Source organism: Haliotis rubra, unplaced genomic scaffold (genome assembly GCF_003918875.1).
Source record: "Haliotis rubra isolate DU_JTF1 unplaced genomic scaffold, ASM391887v1 Scf186, whole genome shotgun sequence".
NCBI lineage: Eukaryota > Metazoa > Mollusca > Gastropoda > Lepetellida > Haliotidae > Haliotis > Haliotis rubra.
Genome location: NW_025765847.1, coordinates 1,568,833 through 1,589,167, shown reverse-complemented (window position 1 = coordinate 1,589,167; position 20,335 = coordinate 1,568,833). Strand labels below are relative to the sequence as shown.

Here is a 20,335-nt window from a genome sequence, read left to right as displayed (position 1 = left end):
CGACCATTAACATGTGAGGAGGCTGAGTGAACCAGGTTATCACATTTATCACAGCCTAGGTTTACTAGATCCAACTTGCGTTAACCAGTGTCAGCCAAGGAGAACTTTTAACTCGGGATATAAATCAGAACATGTCAGGTAAAAGACAAACTGCCGCGTGTATTGCCGTAACACACATCTAACATGTGTTCATTGCGTGACAAAGTCGTCATTGTTTGTTTATGGTTTATGGCATGTAAAACGACAAGGAATGTCGAACTAACGCTTTGACATCGAACACAGATGTATAATCACCATCAAATTATTATTAATTCTAAAGTTTACATATCAATAATCGAAAGTTAAATCTACCTTTCGAACATCAACAAGCATACATACATATTAGCAACGCCTGTTAAATGATAATCATCAAGTCAGTGTGTGATCCCCGTCTTATCACGACTGAACAACGACACTTCTGTGAAACCCCTGCCTTGTACATGGAGACGATAGTCTGAGTTATAATTGCCCTCAACCCGTATTACTTACAGTTATCAGAGACATCAACATGTCTACAATGGGGAGTAATCAAGTGTTTTCCTCGAGTATTGTGATAATATACCAATGAGGAGTGTATAGATATCCATTCTGCCCCTGTCGACAACAACCACTAAGCTATTTGCTGACTTAACATATACATAGTGTACGCATGTGGGGAATCGAACCCGGTCCTTCGGTGTTACGAGCGAACGTTTAAAGCACTGACTTAACTTGCAAATCAGAAAAATACAATGGTTTCAGTGCCATACGCCATACCTGATTACAACCACACTTCTCTGCAGAACATTAACAGGTTCAGAACACTGCAACGCGAACACTTAAACAAATAGTGACCAGCGCGCTGCTGAGTACACACAAGTCTAAACAAATGCTGGGTTTAGCATGGACATCTTGTTCTTCTTCAAGGCACAAAAAAATGAAGTTCTGTTCAGTAAAGACATTTTCAGCGAGGAGCCATATGAATATTTCATTCTTAAAAACTAAGACCCTGAAGACAATGTTGCGTGAAGACTTCGAGAGATGGGTGCAAGACTTCTCACGGCGGCCCTGTAGACATTGCAGTGAGGACGGACAAGCTTAAAGAAGATCTCAGGATTTCATTCACTGAATTTTCATGAGGGAGTGAGTGAGTTTGGTTTTACGCCACTTTTAGCAATATTCCAGCAACATCATGGCGGGGGACACCAGAAATAGGCTTCACACATTGTACCCATGTGGGGAATCGAACCCGGGTCTTCGCCGTGAGGACCAGGCTACCCTCTTCATGAGTGGATACAAGGTGTATTGCAATGTATAGATTTACGTATCATTGTTAACAAAGCCAAGGATATACATGTTGGACACAAGCCGTGGTAATAAGCTGTAATGATCATGGAGTTTAGATACTTCTTGATACTATTTAGATTTCTCAATAGGTCACAAAGATCTGACCATTTATTAAGAAAATACTTCATTGTGTTACCTATTTTGCAAAATATTTTGTTGCGTGAAGAATGTCATTCCATGTAAACATGCATCACCAGGAGTAAATGTTATCATCGACAATAGTCATCTCATAAACGTATTTCTGGTCTGATCTGTTTATGTACACTCAGGGGCAAAAGAAACGCCACCAAAAGTAACAATGTATTCATTCAACATCAGTATATTGACTTGCAGCCACGGGCGCCACAATCATAACGATTGAGAAGAGAACTACTTGTTGCGTGTTTTATCGAATAAACTGAATGTATTCACTGAAACTTACAAGATGTGCAGAAAACCGTATGAGAATCAAGTAGAAAAAAAGGGGCAGAACTGTCCTGTTTCTTCACTACCATCAGCTTGACACAACGAACATCGCCGCAGAGCAGAGATTTGGATGGGTGCAACACTTGACCGTGTTGTGTTGGGATGTGAGAACTGTACCATGGCCAGACTAGTCGCAGTCTACCAATAAACTGACCGGGCACCAGACAGGCCTAGGACCGGAAACTCAAGGGATCAAGCCCCTGACAAACTGACCTAACACCAGACAGGCCTAGGGCAGGAATATTAAGGGTCACAACCCTGCCAAACTGACCTAACACCAGACAGGCCAAGGGCAGGAAGACCAAGGGATCACAACCCTGCCAAACTGACCTAACACCAGACAGGCCTAGGGCCGGAAGACCAAGGGATCACAACCCTGCCAAACTGACCTAACACCAGACAGGCCAAGGGCCGGATGACCAAGTGTCACAACCCTGCCAAACTGACCTAACACCAGTCAGGCCAAGGGCCGGATGACCAAGGGTCACAACCCTGCTAAACTGACCTAACACCAGTCAGGCCAAGGGCCGGATGACCAAGGGTCACAACCCTGCCAAACTGATCTAACACCAGACAGGCCAAGGGCCGGATGACCAAGGGTCACAACCCTGCCAAACTGACCTAACACCAGTCAGGCCAAGGGCCGGATGACCAAGGGTCACAACCCTGCTAAACTGACCTAACACCAGTCAGGCCAAGGGCCGGATGAGCAAGGGTCACAACCCTGCCAAACTGATCTAACACCAGACAGGCCAAGGGCCGGATGACCAAGGGTCACAACCCTGCCAAACTGACCTAACACCAGACAGGCTAAGGGCCGGATGACCAAGGGTCACACCTCTGCCAAACTGACGTAACACCAGACAGGCCAAGGGCCGGAAGACCAAGGGTCACAAATGCCAAACTGACCTAACACCAGACGGGCCAAAGGCCGGAAGACCAAGGGTCACAACCTTGCCAAACTGGCCGAACACCAGACAGGCCTAGGGCCGGAATACCAAGGGTCACAACCCTGCCAAACTGACCGAACATTAGACAGGACTAGGGCCGGAATACCAAGGGTCACAACCCTGCCAAACTGACCGAACATTAGACAGGACTAGGGCCGGAATACCAAGGGTCACAACCCTACAGGTAGATCGTCTTGTCATGGTGCTTCCCTTGAGTAACAGGTTTAACACTGTAAACATCCGCCGGAAACAGACTTTGTCATCCAATGAGCAGGAGGACGTTGTCCTCACGACTCCGTCAACATGATCCCCGAACCTATCGGCCGTTCAAGGACATGCCGCTCACGCTTGAACATCGACGTAGATGATGCAGGACGGTTCGTGAGTGGCAACAGCTAAATTGCCGATGGATACTCTCCAGAGACGAAAGCAGGTTCAAACTCAACAAACATAATGGCGGTGAACATGTCCAATGACGACGTGGTGAAGTACGCCACGTTGTTGCATTCATAAAGTGGAGCCGTATAGAGGTTGGCGTGTGATGGTTTGGGGAGGCATTTGTGAGGCCAGGAAGATTGATCTGGATGTTACTGATGGGAATCTTACTGCTCCACTGTATGTTGTTGAGGCTTTGCGACCCGTTGTAATGCCGTTCCTCCGACATTGTTCCATAGGACACAGCTATTGTCACAAGGAACATATTAAACGCCAACAACGTGAACGTCCTGCCGTGACCAGCTATATCTGCGGACATGTCGGCGATAGAACACATATGGGATTATCTGGGATGTCGGGTTCGACAACGTCTGCAGTCTCCGTTAACCAGTCCAGATGTATGCTAAACCTAGTTTTAAGTATATTCCAAGGAATCTTTTATATAATGAGTTCCTCACCAGCACCATCTTTCTCCCATGACGTCAGGGTTATTACACTGTGCCTTTAACACAGCGGTTCTGATGAAATATATTCAATTATTTCGTGATATGTTGTATGTTTTCTATAGAATCTCCCCCATATCAAAAGTACTTCTTTCCAAACGTGCTGTTATCGTGAGTAAAACAGTACTACTCAGTGTTTGCTCTCAAGTGACAAACTTCTATTATTGGAAAACAAACTAGGACTAATATCTAGTTTTGAAGCAAATCTCAATAATCTTAATCCGCTGATATTGTACTTAGTTGTCCCATGTAGGCGTGTTATAGGAAGGAAGTGGCTGTTACAGACCATGGTGATACTGTAATATTGCTGACAGCAGGTTACAGTGATACATCAATGATAGTGCAGACTGTTTGCGGTAATACATGCATGGTTACAGTGATATATCAATAATACTGATGACAGTTTGCGGTAATACATGCATAATAATGATGACTGGAAGTTACAGTGATATATCAATAATACTGATGACAGTTTGCGGTAATACATGCATAATAATGATGACTGGAAGTTACAGTGATATATTAATAATACTGATGACAGTTTGCGGTAATACATGCATAATAATGATGACTGGAAGTTACAGTGATATATTAATAATACTGATGACAGTTTGCGGTAATACATGCATAATAATGATGACTGGAAGTTACAGTGATATATCAATAATATTGATGACAGTTTGCGGAAGTACATGCGTAATAATGATGACTGCAGGTTACGATGATATATCAATAATACTGATGACAGTTTGCGGTAATACATGCATAATAGTGATGACTGCATGTTACGATGATATATAAGTAATTTGCTGCCCGCAGGTTGCATAGATATATCACTAATGCTGTCGAATAAAGACCACAGGACTGCATCAGTGATGGTGATATGCGTCGATGGTGTCGGTGATATATGAATAATATTGCTGACTGCAGGCTGCGGACACGTGACAGTAATACTGCTGAATGCAATCTGCAGTGATATATCAGTGATATTGCTGTTACAGGCTGTGTCGATCTATCAGGGATATTGCTGAAACAGGTTGTGTCGATCTATCAGTGATATTGCTGCTACAGGCTGTGTCGATCTATCAGGGATATTGCTGTTACAGGCTGTGTCGATCTATCAGGGATATTGCTGTTACAGGTTGTGTCGATCTATCAGGGATATTGCTGCTACAGGTTGTGTCGATGTATCAGTGATATTGCTGCTACAGGTTGTGTCGATCTATCAGTGATATAGCTGCTACAAGTTGTGTCGATCTATCAGTGATATAGCTGCTACAGGTTGTGTCAATCTGTCAGTGATATTGCTGCTACAGGTTGTGTCGATCTATCAGTGATATAGCTGCTACAGGTTGTGTCGATCTATCAGTGATATATCTGCTACAGGCTGTGTCGATCTATCAGTGATATTGCTGCTACAGGTTGTATCAATCTATCAGTGGTATTGCTGCTACACAGTTGTGTCGATCTATCAGTGATATTGCTGCTGCAGGTTGTGTCGATCTATCAGTCATATAGCTGCTACAGGTTGTGTCGATCTATCAGTGATATTGCTGCAACAGGTTGTGTCGATCTATCAGTCATATAGCTGCTACAGGCTGTGTCGATCTATCAGTGATATTGTTGAAACAGGTTGTGTCGATCTATCAGTGATATAGCTGCTACAGGCTGTGTCGATCTATCAGTGATATTGCTGCTACAGGTTGTGTCGATCTATCAGTGATATAGCTGCTACAGGTTGTGTCGATCTATCAGTGATATTGCTGCTTCTGGTTGTGTCGATCTATCAGTGATATTGCTGCTACAGGTTGTGTCGATCTATCAGTGATATAGCTGCACGAGGTTGTGTCGATCTATCAGTGATATTGCTGCTTCTGGTTGTGTCGATCTATCAGTGATATTGCTGCAACAGGTTGTGTCGATCTATCAGTGATATTGCTGTTACAGGTTGTGTCGATCTATCAGGGATATTGCTGCTACAGGTTGTGTCGAGCTCTCAGTGATATTGCTGCTACAGGTTGTGTCGATCTATCAGTGATATATCTGCTACAGGTTGTGTCGATCTATCAGTGATATAGCTGCAACAGGTTGTGTCGATCTATCAGTGATATTGCTGTTACAGGTTGTGTCGATCTATCAGTGATATTGCTGCTAAAGGTTGTCAGGATATAATATCACGGGCCTTACCGGAGCTATCCACAATGTTTAGCTCACAAGCACTGCCTGAACAATGCATAATGTCTAGGTCACAAGCACTACCTGAACAATGGATAATGTCTAGGTCACAAGCACTACCTGAACAATACATCATGTCTAGGCCCAAGCACTGCCTCAACAATGCATAATGTCTAGCTCACAAACACTACCTGAACAATGCATAATGTCTAGGTCGCAAGCACTACTTGAACAATGCATAATGTCTAGGTCACAAGCACTACCTGAACAATGCATAATGTCTAGGTCACAAGCACTACCTGAACAATGCATAATGTCTAGCTCACAAGCACTACCTGAACAATGGATAATGTCTACGTCACAAGCACTACCTGAACAATGTATAATGTCTAGGTCACAAGCACTACCTGAACAATGCATAATGTCTAGGTCACAAGCACTACCTGAACAATGCATAATGTCTGCGTCACAAGCACTACCTGAACAATGCATAATGTCTAGCTCACAAGCACTGCCTGAACAATGCATAATGTCTAGGTCACAAACACTACCTGAACAATGGATAATGTCTAGGTCACAAGCACTACTTGAACAATGTATAATGTCTAGGTCACAAACACTACCTGAACAATGGATAATGTCTACGTCACAAGCACTACCTGAACAATGGATAATGTCTAGGTCCCAAGCACTGCCTGAACAATGCATAATGTCTAGCTCACAAACACTACCTGAACAATGGATAATGTCTACGTCACAAGCACTACCTGAACAATGGATAATGTCTAGGTCACAAGCACTACCTGAACAATGCATAATGTCTAGGTCACAAGCACTACCTGAACAATGCATAATGTCTAAGTCACAAGCACTACCCGAACAATGCATAATGTCTAGGTCACAAGCACTACCTGAACAATACATAATGTCTAGGTCACAAGCACTACCTGAACAATGCATAATGTCTAGGTCACAAGCACTACCTGAACAATGCATGGTGTCTAGCTCACAAGCACTACCTGAACAATACAAAATGTCTAGGTCACAAGCACTACCTGAACAATGCATGGTGTCTAGCTCACAAGCACTACCTGAACAATACATAATGTCTAGGTCACAAGCACTACCCGAACAATGCATAATGTCTAGGTCACAAGCAGTACCTGAACAATGCATAACGTCTAGGTCACAAGCACTACCTGAACAATGTATAATGTCTAGGTCACAAGCACTGCCTGAACAATGCATAATGTCTAGGTCACAAGCACTACCTGAACAATGCATAATGTCTAGCTCACAAGCACTACCTGAACAATACATAATGTCTAGGTCACAAGCACTACCTGAACAATGTAAAATGTCTAGGTCACAAGCACTACCTGAACAATGCATAACGTCTAGGTCACAAGCACTACCTGAACAATGTATAATGTCTAGGTCACAAGCACTACCTGAACATTGCATAATGTCTAGGTCACAAGCACTACCTGAACATTGCATAATGTCTAGGTTCAGCTAGAGCTAGACAATGATGAGTTTCTTTAGCTGGCCAATCCCTGAACTTCTCCATTTTTGGGGGGTCTACCTGAAAACTGACATGAACTGCACCCGTAGTTGCACTAGTTAACCACGCATGGTATTTGTATTGGATTCATATATCTCAGTTCAACGTGGTCAGAGATTATATCTAGGGTTAAATCAGTTTCGAATGACAGAAACACGTATGTAGCCAAGGCATAGTCAATTTACAAACATACGATAATCGGAAGTCAATACTGTCAGTAGCACCCTCACTGCAACATATCTAGTATTTTCTCATAGTTATATAAATCCCACAGAACAATAAAATTGATTGATCGACCAGCAAGCCGTGCCAAGAGAGAAAAGAGAGTGTACCTGATAACGAGGGAAGCAAATCCAGCCTTTTTCGTCCACGCGTCGTCCCTGTAAGAGTAAAGCAGACAATATCTCCAGTCAGTCTCACGACTGAAAAACAATCTGACGACAGGACAGGTCCTGTATTTGTTCCAGTGTTTTTCCAGTGAAATGACAAACATGGCGATGTTGACGTTGTCGATCCCTGCGCTGCTTCACCCATGATTCCACTTCTTGACTATTTAGTTTCTTAGTTAAAGATTACGCGAGTGAAAAAGCACGGAGCAACCACACATCCTTGCGTGCCCCCTTGTGTGGATAGAGGAAAATCACCTTACTCTGTTGTGTGGCGTTTGTGTTTGCCCAGTAATTTCTTGAATAGTTGTAGGCGATGATGCTTGCTGATACAACGTGTTCATCTCACGAATTCTTGCCTGGGATAAAATTTGGAGATCATTTGAACAAGGCTATAAGAAATATATTAAGCTCTCATGGAATTTTCTTTCTTGGCTTTTTTATTTGTATTGGACGTGGTAAAAGCAAGAATCAAGTTTTCGAAATTTTCAAAAAGTTGCTACAGGTCTTCGAAGTGTGAGAAAATTCATTCCAAACTTGCAATCAAGAGTCACAGCGACCGACTGTTCTCGAAATGCTCTGGAAACACCGATCCTTAACAACAAGCATGGCAAGTATTTAACGAATATGTAAAAAGAATTGAGTACGAGCTATTCCATACGGGAACATTTCCGGAAATATTACTATCCTTGTGAAAATATTTATACTTCAACAATAAAAGGACTTGTTTCCTGCATTTTTCTATTTCGAGACTTTCCACCTAAAATAATGTACTTACGGGTACCCGGGAGACAGGGCGGTACAGGGCATTGTTTCCTGACTGGTTAAAAAACCTCCGAGATCCATTTAAAGCTTGATTTCTCTCCATGCTGGGAACAGACCCACCCAGAAGTATGTCAATGAAGTACATGTGTTCTTGGTGAGGTTTCGTAAAGGAAAAGGCATGGCAGCGCTGAAAGTTGGATGTCTGTTCGTGATGAGTCGTTCCTGTTGGGTTATTATCAGGCGGCCCATGATGTACGCCTGTGTGACGGCATTTTACCCGCGATTTCACAGCGTCATTACACTACACTAGCAAATAGAACCAACGATGGTATTTTAAAGACATTCCATTTACTCTGCAGCAGATTGAAAATCATACATTTACTTTATCGTTGTATCTCCTTCCACAGATGTCGTAATCAAATATGAATATAGTGAATATATGCAGTGGATCCATTAGGATACAAAACAACAACTCGGAAACACAGCACGTTCCCCGTACACATTTTATTTGTTTTGTCTGTAGGGAGAATAACTATGTGAGGATCACCTTTATGGCCTCTATCTGAAAGACAACAAAAAACAATACATTAACGAAACGTTCGCCTAATTCAATTCATATTAAATGAACCCAAGTCTAGGGTTCCATATATGTTGATTAAATATGTATATGTGATATGTATCCTAAATATCAAGTATGTAAGTTTACCAAACGTAATTTATCTGGTGAAAATAAAATAAACTAATGAGAAAATGAATGAGAGCGTAAACTCTCCAACTTACATTAACAGCAAATTTATGATACAAAAATCTGTCAAAAGCGAAGCCTTGATCATTTGGGGGCGAAAATATTTTTAAGAGTCCTTTCGTATTTATTTCCAGGAAGTGATCCGTAGGCCATAGGATCCATGTAAATAAGGAAAGAATATATATGTGGTACCTTGGCCTTTAAGGTCTAACACCCTTTACAGGGCGTATCTATCATGGAGTCGGGGTCCTAAAACAAACCCGTGAAGATCCGGGGTAGAATTGATCGTCAGTAACCAATGCTTGTCGTAAGAGGCGACTAACGGGATCGGGTGGTCAGGCTCGCTGGCTCAGATATTCCGTAGATCATGCTGTTGATCACTGGATTGTCTGGTCCAGACTCGATTGTTTATAGACCGCCGCCATATAGCTGGAAAATTGCTGAGTGCGGCGTAAAACTTAACTCACTCACTCCTAAAACAAAACGGAAAATGTGTTAACCACAATAATAGTACCTTAATGGTACTGTGACACCTAAGTGCGCAGTGGTTTCGTTTAGCGAAATGATCCCATCTGTTTCTAGTAGACATACAATATTCCGGGTTCGTACCTTATTTAGATTAGTGATGTTCCAGTAGAATCATGCACTTGATACGTATTAGATGTAGGATGTATCTACAATAGTCAGATAGGTACATTTGAAATGTTGTACACAGTTCTGACACGGGATAAAACAATAAAAGGGACTTGCCATTCACTAGGGGGCGGACTGGTTTCTGACCCCGTCCCAAACAATCGCTGATGGAGAGGCCTAACCCCCTCTCTACGGGTATTGAATTTAGGATAATGATTGGTGATCTGTAAACAGAAATGTAACGAATACAATATACAGTTAATAAATGAACAAATAGAAATTGTTTTATACCTTAAACGAATAGAAAAATTATAATCCACGTAAAGAGAACTGAAAATGAACTTCGTGACGAGTATAATATATATAAACAATATTAATTTTATACGTAAAAAACATGGATACTTCCGTCGATGTCATCTTGTATGAAAAATGCGTTTATGCCTAACAATTTTGCTTATACGTAGAAATATTGAAAAAAGAACTCTTTTATTATTGGTCTTATTGAACCTGGAATCATTTTCAACACTTTCTATTGGTCTCATTGCATCAGGTCATGGTAACACAGACGGTATTTTGCCGAAATGATCCCACCGCAAAAGGTACTTTTGATATTATATTCGTATAAATGAGTGAGTGAGTGAGTTAAAATTTATCGTCACATCGGCAATATTTCAGCCATATTGTGACGAGAACAATTAATTGGTATACATAGTAAGTAATAGTAAATTATAAAAACCTGTCTACGAAGGACAGTAAAATAACTAGATTATCACAGAGACGAAATTAAAACTAGTAATTAAATCTAAAACAGTTTAACTATAGGTGACAATACAATATAAAAACGGGCTATAGATTGCCAATAACTGAAGGTAGATCACCATACTAGGGACCATGGGGACTTACAGTACATTTGCTTCCTGCATAGACCCTAGCTGGATTTACACCATCCCTTCAGCTATTAGCAATTTTGGATATTCAAGACACAAATTAAAAACATAACATATATTCTACGATTAAAAATAATAGTAGATTTAAATTTACATTGAATGCTTTGGGACTTACGTACCCTCCCAGGAGGACAATAATTTTACAATACTTCAACCCCCTTTGGGGGTACAGCCATTAACAATCGCAGTTATTAATCTAAACTACCAATAATATAATATTTATCTATTTACAGACCATTTATCAAAATTTATCTAGTAATTCTATTTCCTTTAAAAATTCAATGATTAAATGATAATTAACATTAAAAAGATCCTTAACTGTTTTGACATTGAAATACTTATCCCTTGTAATGGAAAAATCAATACAGTCAAGCAGGACATGCTTGACCGTGAATCTTTCATCACAAGGGATGCAAAACGGAGGATCCTCACCTTTCAATAGGTATTCATGAGTATATCTCGTATGACCAATACGACATCGTCGCATGATGACCTCCTCAAATCTGGACTGACAACCCAAGTAGGTGTAACCAATATAGGGTTTTATTTCATGTAATTTAGTGATACCTACTTGGGTGTCCCACTTCTTCTGCATCAGAACACGGATGTAGGTTCTAATGCTAGCTATGTAATCAGAGTACGGGATAAGAAGTGGTGTCACAGATAATTTGAGTGCTGCCTTGCCACCAAAATCGGCTATTGTGTTCCCAGAAATGCCAACGTGGCTGGGTAACCAACAAAGGACGAGGTCGCATTGGCCAGTAGCAAGATCATTATATAATTCAATAATGTCTAATAAAAGTGGATGTTTACAAGAAAGATTTTTTATAGCCTGAAGACAAGAAAGATAATCTGAAAAAATGATATATTGTTTATATTTATGATGTTTATTAATATATTTAAGCGCTGTTAATATGGCATTTGCTTCAGCTGTGAAAATAGAACTATCGCCTGGTAATCTAGAAGAGATTGTTCTGGATCCAATGACAGTGGCACAAGAACCTGCGCCACCATCCTTGGACCCATCCGTAAATAAGGATTTGTATGTATTATATTTACTTTCTAATTGATTATATTCTTGTTTATATGGTAATCCACTGGTGTTTGATTTTTTAAACGTTGTCAGTGTTAGGTCAACTTCTGGTCTTACCAATTGCCAAGGAGGAGAAGAAAGAAAACGGGAAGGAGCTATATTTTCCAGCTCAATGCCGGCAGCAGAAATGAATGGTATAATTCATAGCCCAAGAGGTGGAACAAGAGAAGGCTTTTTGTTGTACAAATCCTCATAGAGAGGATTAAGACACAGGTATATGCAGGGTTAGGCTTATTTGAGTATAGTTTAGTGAGATACTGTAAAGATAATTCGATACGTCGTTGGTTAAGAGATGGCTCACCGGCCTCAACACAGAGACTGTCAACAGGAGAAGTTCTGAAAGACCCAAGACAAAGTCTTAGACCTTGGTGGTGCAGGGAATCTAATAGTTTTAGGTTGCTTTTGCAGGCTCCACCATATACGATGGAGCCGTAATCTAGTTTAGATGAGTGATCAGTATAAGTGTAGGAGGGTAGTTTGGTCCCCTCCCCACTTTGAGTTGGAAATTTTTTAACAGATCAAGTGCCTTCGGGCATTTAGCTTTAAGGGATGTAATATGAGGCAGAAAGGTTAAATGTGAATCGAAAATAACACCCAAGAACTTAGCCTCCTTCACAACTTTGATGGGTGTGCCATTTAGAGATAGTTCAGGGTCTTTATGCGGTTTACTGCAGAAATGTATACAATTAGTTTTGGATTAGAAAATTTAAAGCCGTTTTCAAGACACCATTTATTTATTTTGTTTAAACACATCTGCATTTGCCGTTCAATTGCATGCATATTTTTACCACGACAAGAAATATTAAAATCATCCACAAAAAGTGATCCATCAATTGAATCATTTAAAACCTTTGATAAACTGTTGATCTTGATACTAAACAATGTTACAGACAATATACCGCCTTGCGGGACACCCTGATCCTGATTGTAATGGTCAGACAGGGTTGAACCCACTCGGACTTGAAATTGGCTGTCATTTAAGAAGTTGGATATAATTTGAGGCAAACGGCCTCGTAATCCAAAGGCATGTAAATCTTTTAATATCCCATGTTTCCATGTCGTGTCGTATGCTTTTTCTAAATCGAAAAAGATCGACACTGCATGTTGTTTATTAATTATGGCATTTTTCACAAAAGATTCTAAACGCACTAAATGATGGATGGTATTACGGTTTTTACGGAAACCACATTGTATATTAGTTATAAGGTTACTGGTTTCCAAATACCAAACAAGTCGATTGTTGATCATGCGTTCCATGGTTTTACAAACGCAGCTAGTCAGTGAAATTGGTCTATAATTAGAGGGATCAGTATGATCACGTCCAGGTTTAGGTATGGGAACAATAATAGCATTCCGCCACGACGAAGGAAAATTTCTAGATGTCCAAATGTCATCAAAAATATGTAAGAGCGTCTCTAAACATGATTCAGGTAAGTGCTTCAGGAGTTGATAATGTATGTCAGCCCCTGAAGCAGTATCATGAGCCTGATCAAGAGCAGTATGTAGCTCATGTATCGAAAAGGTTTTATTGTAGTCTTCCCCATTATCTGAATTGAAATTAATTTATTTTCTTGTTTTTTGATATTTTTGGAATTCAGGTACATAATTAGATGAGGAAGAATGTTTGGCCAACGTCTCACCAAGTTTATTTGCAATATCTGATTTATTAGTCAATAACTAGTTCCCATCTTTCAGATGGTGAATGCTGGATTTAGAGCCCTTACCTTTGATTTTCTGGATCATGTTCCATGCCTTCGATATCGGAGTGCGTGAATTAATTTTTGAGACATAGTTCCGCCAAGATTGGCGTTTACTTTGCTTGAAAGTACGTCGTGCTTTAGCGCTAAAAAAATTTAATTTGTCTAAATTGTGGACCATAGGATGGCGACGAAAATAATTTTCTGCTTTTTTTCTTGCCTTCCTAGCCTGTTTGCAATCATCTGTAAACCATGCTTTTCGGACGTGAGGAATTGAAGAGGACTTTGGAATACACTCGTCAGCTATGTTATTTAGTTCCTCTGAAAAACATTTTATGGCATCAGGAATATCATTAAATTGTTCAGGTTTTAGTTTGTCAGCATAAAGAGTTTCATATAAAGGCCAGTTAGCTTTTTTAAAATTCCATCTTGATGAAGGAGGAACATCAGATGGAATCACGGGTTTTAATAATGTTGGGAAATGGTCACTCCCACAAAGGTTGTCGTGGACTGACCATTCGAATTCACTCAATAAGTTGGAGTCATTAATAGATAAATCAAGAGCAGAATAGGTTCCTGTGCCAGAATGTAAATAAGTATTTGTACCGTCATTATAAATGCATAAGTCATTATTTGAAATGAAATCCTCCAGTAATTTACCTTTGGCGTTTGTATTACTACCATCCCAGAGTGGGTTGTGGCCATTTAAATCCCCCATGATTAAACAGGGTTAGGTAATTGATCATAGAGATCTTGCAGATCCGTGAGTTGAACAGCTGTTGAAGGTGGGATATACAAAGAACACAAAGTAAAAGCAACCTGTAATGTAAGTCGAACTGCAACAACTTGAAGATTCGTTTTAAGAGGAACACTTCTATGAATAACATTGCTCCTCACCAGGATTGATGATCCACCAGAAGCTCTATCACCAGGAGGAGAAAAAGAATGATACGCATTAAACTGAAGTAGGTCAAAATTATCTGTCTGTTTCAGATAAGTTTGTTGTAAGCAAAACGCTGAAGGTTTATAATCTTGGACTAATAAATGTAAATCGGTTAAATTAGTCCTCAGTCCTCTACAGTTCCATTGTACTATAGGTGAGGACATTATGTCTTCGGAAGATGGACTGGAGATCTACCCCTCACCTTCCTTGAGGGCGACGAGCTATGTGTCCTACCATGGCTTTGGTCGGACACATCCAAGTCGTCAAGGGATCCAAACTTATTAAATATTTGGATCGGTTTTTTGGCCCCCTTTGGGGCTCTGTCACTTTGATTCTGTTTTGATGTTTCACTGATTTATTTGCATTTAGAAGTTTGTTTCACTAATATTGTGTCCGAGTGCGATGAATGTTTCTGAGATTTGGACTGATGTATCTCAGAACATGTCTTGGATTGAATAGCACCTTTTGATATCGTCGAAGTTTGTGAACTAGAGCTCACTTGTGGAGGCCTCGCCTTAACTTCAGTAGACAGTAGCGTGGGTGCGGAAGTCCTTGCCCATGTGTACTCTGTCTGGCAACCTACAGATACAAGTTTTGGTTTTGAAGCCTGGAGAGATGCAGAAACAGTGGTTGAGTATAACGGACCTGACTGTTCTTGTGCGAGAATAATCTTCTTCGCTTCTGGGAAGGGAATATTCCGTTCATGCTTCAGTTTGGATATCTTTGATTGTAGTTTCCACGTCGGGCAATCCTTGAAGGAAGAAGGATGGTTACCAGAACAGTTTACACAGCTGGGAGGTTTGACACAAAGACTACTGTTGTCACATGTTCCAGCACACCGATGACAAGCAGCTGGGTTATGGCACGATTTAGATCCGTGGCCATACTTTTGACAGGTGTAACACCTCAAGGGATTAGGGATAAATGTATCGACCCTTAAGATGCAAAACCAGCTTTCAGTGATTGTGGGTGTGTCGGAAGAGAAAACGTGAACAGATAAGTATTCATTTTTGTGACGCCATCATTCTTTATAACAGAGAAAGGTTTGACATCAGTAACTCCTTGGGAGCGTAATTCTCTGATGATGTCAGCTTCAGCCATATCTGAGAGGCAACGTCCTGTCACGGACGATGCCTTTGCTGCTATTCAATGTCCTGTGTGGGGAAACCTCAACAGGAACATTGGCTAAACGTTTTGTTTAGAGAAGAATCTGAGATTGGATCTGTTTCCTGCATTGGATCAACAGAGAACCAGATCGTAGTTTTTTCACTTCATTTACTTCACCAGCCAAACCTTCGCAAAGGATTCAGCTTAATAGGACCACCATCCGGTGAAGACATGACAATGAAGCGAGGCCAATTATCAGTATTGATGAGAGCAGCTGGAGTCTCATCCTCCGACGAGAACGAACCATCAGACTCGTAGGAACGTTTTCTAAGTGGGGGTGCCATGATAGAAATATATATGATTCACCCTCCTAGCTCCCTACCCACCATGGATTGTCAACAAGGACGATGTCCCATGTCTGTGGGTCTCCAACAGACGACACCAGGGATACCAGAAGGGTATACTCGAGCAGGACAATATCTCGAAAAGATATGTCCTACCAGATTGGCCCATGAGTCATTGCCTTCTGGCACCAGCATCTAGGCAGTTTTTTTAAGTTTGAAAATTCATTTAGCTTATTATATATAACAACAAACAAGTCAATAATGTTTCTAAAATCCAAGCACAATAATGATAGAGCAATGAAAGTTTTAGTGCTCAGGGCTCGGCATGACCAGCCGATTGGTTGAACCGGGCCCATTCAACCATCCGTCTAGGTGAAGTCAGGGCCGAAGTGGTGTGTTGGGCAAAGGAACACTGTTCCTGGAACCAGTGCCCTCAACCACCAGAATCCCTTCCTCCACCAACACAGGGGCGCAACCCACGGCAAACGGGTTGGTGGACCAAATATACCCCCAGGTCCACAACGGGGGGTTGAAGAGCTCAGTCCTCTCTCAGCTGATGTGCGGGAAACGTGGAACAGACTATATTATTTTTTAAAAGGTAAGCTTGGGGGTGTGAGCAAGACAGGGAAAACACTATTGAAACAGCCGAGATGCTTTAGTGACAGTCCGTTTCAGTAATGGTCTAAAAACACTGATCCTCCTATCAAAGGAGTTTGTATTGTGTATATTTAATTAGTGTCTAATTCATTTTTCTTATCTAAGATATGGTTTACATATCTTAGCCTTTTAACACTAAGCATTATATATCCAAAATGATGGCCATGTTTTTTGTAAATGAAGTTTTTTCTTCTCAGTCATTTTCCTCACAAATTTATCTATTTTCTCAATAAAGTCACTCGCGAATTAAATAATTCGTAATGAGGTTCATTTTTGTACATCTTCTCTTAGATTATCATGGATAACTACAACACATGTGTTTGGTTCGAGCTTTACCCGTCTGTTTTGCTAGGGCTCATTCCGTGTCCAAGTCAGCGAGTTTTGCCAACCTTACTCAGTTCGAGGCTATTCTCAATTGTCCGGTGTTGGTCGTGAGTGCCACATTAGGCAAAAATTTCCCACCAAAGGGCTTCGAGATGACAGAAAAATTCGTCTATTTGGTCCATGACAATCATTTTCACCGCATTCCAAACATTTGTGGATTTTTTGTCACAAAGTTACTTTCTGTCTGATAACTTTTTCACACAAATAACACTCTGAATAATAAGAACAGCCAGATTAGACTCTGTGAAAGATATGATGCTTTCTTCTTTCCGTGATCAAACTCTGGACATTACTAAACGTGTCAAAATAAGTACTCTGCCAAACAGATTTGAAGAGAAAACATTTCGTTTAGTGTACACTAAAGGGGTCATCCAGCCTGATCTGGATACATTACCCTATGGACATTAAGTAAAGAGATCAGAGAGATGAGCTGATGGGAAACCTCGGGACTAGGAATGAGCATACGTACGTCGGATACCTCAACATGGGGTAAATGAGAAATCTCGGAGGCCACACGAAGGGACACTTTTTGTATACGAACGTCACGACCTATTGACTATATGGATAAAATGGGCATCGATATAACCTATAATCATTCTTTTCACTGCTTCTCGATGATTGAAAACATTTTCATTCTCCAACATGGGTCGCACGAGAAAGGACTGTCCCCTGCCGGGTGTATCGACAAAAACTTACTACGTTTACCTAATCGCCTAACCAAAGTATATATAATTGATAAACTGCCATGGTTAAATGCGAAGAAAAAAATGAATGAACCGTTTTCGGAAGTGACACCTACAGTACCCATGAGTGCTATTCATTGATCACTGGAGCCATCATAGACCCAACCAAACCGTGGTGGGAATCGCAGAGTTTTAACACCATTGAACCCTGTTCTGGTATGTACATATCTGGTTCAACTCGGGCTGGAAAAACGTGATGGGTCGAGCGAGCTGTTCAGACAGGCCATAAACTTTGTTTGCAGTTTGTTTCCACTCAGCTGTCGAACATAAGAACAAGACATGAGGTAGGACAAGTTTAGAAATACACCACTTCGCACTTTTGAAGGCAATGTGAATATGTTGCCTTGAGTTGATGAGGTTCTTTGCTTCGGGGTCCTCTAGAAACAAACATTGAATGAAGGTAACAGAGCTTCAGTGAAATAGATAATTCTTTATTGCAACACCTCCACTGCTATGAACAGGCCTTCATAATGTTTAACTGTTGAAATATATTTACAACACACGTGATGAATACAAAATATAAATATATTTCACTTAATGGTATGTATATCATGTACAGCAGTGGTGATTGTATAACAGAATGCTTTCTTATGCACACGGGTGTGTGTTTGGTGTAATGCCACACTACAGTCCGTTTGAGTCAGAAACGGACCGTTGAATTGCACTTTTTATCATTGTACAAAATTGCCACATAAATATAAATAGTACACATGTTTATCATTTACTAATACCCAACAGCTTTCTTATATTTGAAAATTTTCCGGACTCCACCAAATGTTTTTGACACAGTTCACTATTTGTTACAAGGGAGGAGTGCAGAGAAAGGGACAGCCAGGTGTTAGAGAAGCACGTGCACAAGTGCCCACCAAGTTATTGATTCATTAGCCTGTGCTGTGCTGGGGAAAATTTTCAAATATAAGAAAGCTGTTGGGTATTAGTAAATGATAAACATGTGTACTATTTATATTTATGTGGCAATTTTGTACAATGATAAAATTTGCAATTCATTGGTCCGTTTCTGACTCAAACGGACTGTAAGCAAAATTGCAACATATGACAACAGCTTGGTACTAATGGTATAGGCACCAGACAAGCCACTAATTGAACTTGACAGTCTAAGTTTCTACATCATCTACCAATTCATCAAGCTTGACCAACGTTAACCCAGCTCTATTGTCCATCATAGACAGCTTGGGTCCAGTTTTGTAGTGTATTCCCCACAGGTCTATCTAATGCATACCATACAACTGTTAACAGCTGAAGTCAAGGTCAAGTCATGAAGCAACAACTTAAGTCCACAATGAGATGATTGTCAAACATGAACCTCTCTTGATTAAGCCTTCCTGAATTAATCATTATTACATCACTACTGTGTTGAAAAACATAAGACATTTAATCTTCCATTCACTGGTATTTACTTAATTTTGAAAAACGTAAGTAACATTGCAACTAGATTGTTAACAATGAGAAAGAAAAAAGATGAGTGTGTGAGTTACTGAACAGGGGTTGGTTATTTGAACATTAGTTCAGTGATATAAGAGCTTGTCAGTTAAAGATGTAACAATTTCTGCAGCAACAGAATTCTTAGACATAAAGGATACAAAGTATAAGTATGGTACTAAGGGGTTTCATCATTCGGCAGCTAAAGGATAAAACTCTATAGGGCAAGTTGGAGTACCTGAGCGAGTGAGTTAAGTTTTACGCCACTTTTACCAATATTCCAGCAATATCATGATGGGTGACACCAGAAATGGGCTCCACACATAGTACCCATGTGGGGAATTGAACCTGGGTGTTCGGCGTGACGAGCGAACGCTTTAACCGCTAGGCTACCCCCACTACCCCTGATGTACGTTGAAATACATGTAAGGGTTAAACAATCAGGTCTGTAAGTAGCAAATGACTTGTGGTGACAGAAGTCATATGGCCCTTAATGTCAATGCAAATGTGAGGGTTAGGGTTAAATAAGTAGCACACACATCTACACATCTAGAATGCATTTCTATTGATATAATAACATGCAGTAAGTTTCTAAAGTAAAGTCAACATAATACATCATGCTATGATATACTTGCTGTAGATCTAGATATATCATCATAAATTGACCATTTTCACATAAACAAGATATGACCAGAAATAAATGCAGGTGATGTTTTCAGCTTCAAACTATAATTGCTGTGAATAGCACATTAGGGTCACACTGTGGGTAGGTGGGCACTCCATCTTTACTAGTGTGCAGAATACAAAGCTTTCGTGTGATGCAAATCTAGATGAAAAAGACACATAAATCGAATTAAGTACATGAAACTGTCCTCAACAGTCTGCAGAGATGCCTAGCCTAATTAAAGATCTCATTTCCTATGAACAAGTCTAATGCTAAAACTCACCCATCATGTGACACTGTTTTGCAGAAAGACAATGTTCTGAAGTAACA

General features: G+C 40.5%; 1 long non-coding RNA gene across 1 annotated transcript; it reads left to right on the top strand.

Annotated features, from left to right (window-relative positions):
- The first annotated feature begins 18,317 nt into the window (after positions 1 to 18,317).
- On the top strand, positions 18,318 to 19,217 carry LOC124273964. The gene is made up of 2 exons (XR_006897797.1): positions 18,318 to 18,530; positions 18,941 to 19,217. It is a non-coding gene; the product is annotated as an uncharacterized LOC124273964 (long non-coding RNA).
- Positions 19,218 to 20,335: the final 1,118 nt, after the last annotated feature.